This window comes from Anoplophora glabripennis, unplaced genomic scaffold, assembly GCF_000390285.2.
Source record: "Anoplophora glabripennis isolate ALB-LARVAE unplaced genomic scaffold, Agla_2.0 scaffold1050, whole genome shotgun sequence".
In the NCBI taxonomy this organism is placed as follows: domain Eukaryota; kingdom Metazoa; phylum Arthropoda; class Insecta; order Coleoptera; family Cerambycidae; genus Anoplophora; species Anoplophora glabripennis.
Genome location: NW_019417126.1, coordinates 79,350 through 85,349, shown reverse-complemented (window position 1 = coordinate 85,349; position 6,000 = coordinate 79,350). Strand labels below are relative to the sequence as shown.

At 30.8% G+C, this 6,000-nt stretch overlaps 1 protein-coding gene across 1 annotated transcript in view; it reads left to right on the top strand.

Moving 5' to 3' along the window:
* Positions 1-872: 872 nt before the first annotated feature.
* The window catches only part of LOC108915676 (fatty acid synthase), a 28,636-nt gene continuing 23,508 nt past the window's right edge, over positions 873-6,000 (top strand). Inside the window, exon 1 of the mRNA XM_018721774.2 lies at positions 873-983. The gene's annotated coding sequence lies outside the window, so the exon portion shown is untranslated. The remainder of the gene's footprint in view (positions 984-6,000) is intronic.

Here is a 6,000-nt window from a genome sequence, read left to right as displayed (position 1 = left end):
AAATTTTCCGATTTAGTACTTTTGTGATTTGAGTGCAAAACCCAAGCAGCCTCTGCGGAAGTATAATCACTCCAAGAAAAAACGCACATACCGAAAACAAAACTATGGACTGTGGAAAATGATTTTTATACCTACATTTTATAGATATAGGGATTAAAAAAATGGATTAGGGTTGTTGACTATAAAAACAAACCCTATACAAATTGTTGTTGATACAAAGATTTTATATAAAAGAACCTGCTTGTACAGTAAAATTTTAAATATATGACAAATTAGTGGTAGAAATCATTTATGAATTTTTGCGTTACTTAAAAACTAGTCTGACGTCATAAGGGACAATTGAACAAGAAGCTAGTAGCGATCCTATTGCATAATTTTGAAGAAGAAAATGTCCAAATTGTTTGTCAAATCCTGGTGCCCTGTTTCCTGTTTTTTAAACAAAAGTGATACTAGTGAGTAGTGACAGCAGTCTATCATGAAATTTGGTCAACAACCCTAGTTGCAAATAAATTTAAAAAATATTCATATCACACGACACCGCGTGTAAACCATCGGCGTGGATCCCACATGGTTTGCAGTCGAACAGTTAACAATAACAAATGCAAAAGATAGTGTATAAAATTCTGCAAGGTCGACGGCCCACCGGCGTTACTTTGTTTTATGAGTCTAGGTAATGTCTCCCTGAACTACAACAAGAGATGCTCTTTATCGACCGACCACGACCAGCTAAGAAAATTTCAGTGGCATTCACGAGCCACGAGTAAGCCACGCCGAGAGCCTATTGGTTGAAGCGCGTGGTCTGACATAGGGCCACATCCCGTAGCACATAAATGCCAAGCGCAAATTCGTACCGACCAGTCCGCGAGTGTGTCTGGAGCATACGCGCGAAATTATTTATTAATTATTTATATTATAAATTTGGTGCTGTGCTACGTTATTTTGTGATATTACCTAGAATTTAAAGGAATACTTACATATAAGACGTAAGTTGGTTTTATTACACGCACACCTAATTAGTTAGGGATTAGGGTTAAAAAATCAATTTTGTTAAAAAGCCCAAATGACCACATACTGTGGTTTGACAATTTTTTAAATAAACCAAATTAGAGGCTGGTCCAAGTATGTATCTGTAACTTTTCTGTTTTTGTACCTAAGTTAAACAAAAATTTATATGTAAAATTACAAAATTATCATTATATGTATTAACATCATAATTATTGTCATTTATTCAGTTATTAATTTTAATGGTTAGGTAAGTATTTGACTATTTTATTAAATAATAACTTAAATAGGTATTAGGTGATTTTTAATATCAGGCTAAAAAGTAGGTCATATAATGTTTAGCATTTGCTTTATGATAACAGTAATAAATTTTCATTAACGCTAGCGTGATTCATAGCAACGAAATCTACATTATAAAATATTTTGATATTCTCAGAACGTATGTAAAGTTCATTTATGCATAAGTCAGGGACGTAACAACAGGGCGTGCTTGCTTCCACCTCCCAATTTTTTTCGTTAGTTTCCATAGAGAAAATAGTACGGGCTTCTTAACTTTTTCAATTTTGTATAACTACATCATTTTACTGTAGGTATTCATTTTGAACTAATTTTCTTTAATTTCTTTTAATAGTATAGGTACATACATACCTCTCAAATGATTATGGTCCAATAAAGTTACAATTACAGGTAGTGTAATTCTCAAAACAAAACAAAAAACATGTTTGTGTCCAACTCAAACAATCGTAAACAAAACTAATCGTAATCTTTGTTTAGCTATTACTATAACTAACAAACTACCTGATTAGTTTGTTTATATAGCCTAATTTTTTAATGTATTCAATGAAAATTCCTACACCTGTAAACAATTTGTAATAATGTTTATTCGCATAAAATTACCATTATATTAAAAGTTTAATTGATAATGATTACACAAATGTAAACAAAACAGACGAATGCGTAATATGTAGGTATGTGTAGTACGACTATTAATCATATAGGAATGTGATAAGTAGGTTTGTGCCTACTTATTAATTTAATTAGATTAATGATTTTTTCTGCAAACAAAAATTCGCAAATTCATGTTAAATTTCGATACATTGCTTAGAGAGAATGAAGATTGAACTATAAAAATAGTAATAGTTTGGAAGTGAATAGAAAGTTTTGAAGACGTCGATTTTAACAAACAGAAATTATTCGGTCCAATGATTAAGATCGACCAATGATTAAGATCGACTTAATTTCGACGACGAGAAATATTGTATATAAAATTTATAAATTCTATTAGCAGACGCCATTAACTAAAAGATTATTACATTATTAACATGAAAATGTAATAGTTAAAATGGAAATAGTTTGTAAAGCATGTAACATAAACTTAAATGTGTGATTTAAATTCGCAGTAATAAAACTACAACACATAATTGCATGGTAGTTCTCACGTGTAAAATTTCAATAACAAGCAACCTTTTATTAAATAAATGAGAATTAGAAATTTTAATTAACAATTTTGTGACATACATTCAATAATAGAAGAAATACATACTTATCCATTTAAAAAAACTGATTAAGGTTAGTGGCAGAAAACAAGCCTGTATATATCGTCAAATATTACGTATAAAATGACGGTTATTGTTACTACTACGAAATTTTCCTTGAAATAAAATACAACAACTTATCAAAATAAACAATTAATAATGTTACATAAACATAAAGTTCTATTTCATTTTGTGTCAGTTTGACATACTTTATAGCATAGAGACTTTGTTATTTAGACAATATGACTTGATGACCGATATATAAGGTACGTTAAGTAAACTGGACTTTTTTAAAAATCAGAACAATTTTTGGCAAGACCGATTTATTTTATTCAAAATAGCCCCTTTCCTACTCAATATAGCGAGTTACAGGGTCTAAGAGCATGTCGAATGACTAATAGCTGTTTTACATTGACAATTTATTGATGAATAAATTGACGAAGTTCTTCATCAATTAATTCATGAATTTATTGGTAAACAGTGTGGTTTTACATTGCTACAGACTTTGTCAAGTTTTTTGACGTATGAATCAGTTCTACCAATGAATCAAAGAAGCAAATAAATTTCAAAAATGTCACCTTTCCACTCATAATTGTAGTAATACAACAGCGGTACCGTTCTGACACATATTATATAAATATTAGTTTTTGTAAGTAACAAATCAGTAAAAACAATGCAAAACTAGCACCACGCCACACAATTATTTACATATTTAAATAACATAACCTTGTTACTGATCTGAGGCTGGAAATCTGTTGGGTTGGTACTTCCGAACATCACAAAGAAATTGACGAAAATTAGAACATGCTCTGATTCATCAAGAACTTGATGAATAAATTCATCAAGTTATTTGACAGCAGATTTGGTGCATTACACTTGTCCAATTTCTTGATGAAGCGACTTCATGAATTAATTCATCAATAAATTGTCAATGTAAAACAGCTATAAAAGTTGTTTCTGGATCGTATTGAAAACACCACATTTCATCACCAGTCACAATGTTTGGAAGTTTTTGTCCTTTTTTGGCCTCGATGGTGTCCTTCGAATGTTGAATACTGAGCAATTGTTGGTCGTCAGACAACTTATGCAGAACAAACCGTGGATACACTTTTCGGCAGCCAAAATGTTCGACCAAAATGTGATAAACTGATGTTTTTGAGATGCCCAATTCCAATTCTATAAATTTCAATGAAGATTTTTGATGATGTTTGATGAATTCACGCAGAATTTTGATGGAATCTGCGGTGATCACGGATTTCGGTTGCCTCATCATTTATGTCCTCACGATAAATTTTACAAGTTTAAAACAAAACTTAATATTAGCTGTTTGTTCGATGCTCATTCTTGTACCGATGATACAAACATACCGTCATTCCAGACGCAATAACTCCGCTTCTGTTCGTCGAAATGTCATGAAATTTTGTCAGTACGTCAGTGAATGATCTACCTTTTCGACGCATGCCAATAGATGGGCTCACTAGAAATACCAACTTTTGAAAAGTCCTGTTTTAATTAAATAAATAATTTAATAAAAATTCCTTTTTGGTTTTATCTTTGGTAATCCAGATTTTAAAAGTAGATACGAGTAGATGTTTTAAATTTGTTGCAATAGTGTTGCTCTGAAACCATAAAAGGTAGAAATGTTAAACTAGAGCAAAGTAATATAATAATTTTCTGGATAGAAATCGAAAACATCTTTGTTAGTTTGTGCGATTTGGAAGGAAATATAACTTTTGTAAGACCTGCTCTATTCGAGTGTTATCATTTTGAACCACAAAATTTTCATCAGTATTATTTTTTATTATAAGATTGTAGGAAATAAAATACCAACTTGAAAACAATTGTTTTTTAAATATATTAATATTAAAAAAAAACTTGTTGGTATTGACATTTTTTCTTACAATTTATATTCATATTCTTTTTAGTCACAGAAAACAAGGAAATAAAATCTTGAGAATGTAAATCTATATAAAAGCAAGAATAAAAACTACAAAGATATCGAAAATACTTTTTTAACTTTTGTCCTTAAAAAAATAAAACATTCAAAATTAATTTTCCTATCAGAAACATCACTATACAGGTTGTAACTAATATAACTATACTTTAATGAAATATTCTTTAACAAATCCACAAAAATAGTCTCTATAAATGTGTTCGGAAATGGTTCAATTTCGAAAGAGGTGTAATTCCAGGGGTAGACATAGAAATTTTCATTCCCAGTTATTGTTTTTTCCAGTCATTTCAGATCTAACTTGTTACTAAAGGTTTTCCAAAAATTTTTATTGCATGCACCGAAAATGGCGCATGCAATAAAATGATAAAACATTGGACCATATCTAGGTAATGCGATAACCGCAGTAATGCACCTAAGTTATTGCTAAGTGTCTACGGATCAGATTATTAAATAAAAGTAATTGCAACCACTCGAGTAACTACGTTATCTATTATTATATACTTACAGGGTTTCACTACTCACAACTATTGCAATGTATCATCATCAATCAAGAAGTTTAATTCATTGGATATTCTGTATATCACACGTCGTTGGAAGAATCCATCGCAGTATAAAAATATGAAATGAAGAAAAAATTAACTTTTAAATGTGTTTCCTATTTCGCGTAAGCCTTCAAATAAATTCCGATGACAAAATCGATATCAGAAATTCATTATGATTAAATTAGTACTTTAACTGTAACTGACAGGCGAATGGCCCAAGTCTTAGGGTGACTTAGCATTTAAGTGTAATATACTACACTTATTTGCTTGTCTTGCTCCAAAATTACATTTGAAACCTTTTCTATGACAGTTTAATGAAATTTAATAAGATTCATTTCATTAATGTCAAAATATTTATTAGCCTATATTTGTTAGTTTTCTGTGATTTCAATTTAATAAATCTATAAAAGGAACTATATCTATTTTCCTTTTTGGTTATTTTACGTCGGTCTGTTTCTACTATTGTTGCTAAACATTGACGCTTTGAGACGAGCAACCTTCAATACGGAAATTTTGTCCATCCACCATCCACCTTATCGTAAAGGGATCTTTTACTTGCCCAACACTGCTTAGCCAAGGAACCTTCAGAGTCCTTTCCAAGAGATGGTACGTCATTCTATACAACCTCGCCTAAAGTATAGTTTCTGTAAATTCTTCAACGTAGAAGGTAGACGAGCATCGCGAGCCTTCCTTGGATGGTCAACCATCCAGGTACTAACCGCGTTCAGCTATGTCTACTTTTCACATCAATAACATGAATGTTGGGGCTAGGCTACAGTCGTCCTTTGTCAATAGATAGATTCGTCAAAACACTTAATTTAACAAACTTATTGACTTCAGCAGCCTTTTAATAACCGCAAAAAGTAAAATTTTCGTTGCTTAAAAATTAATTTTCCTAATAATTTTTTGTGTAAAATCAAGTGATTTGGATATTTTCCAGTCACTCTAGATGAATAAAAAAATTCAA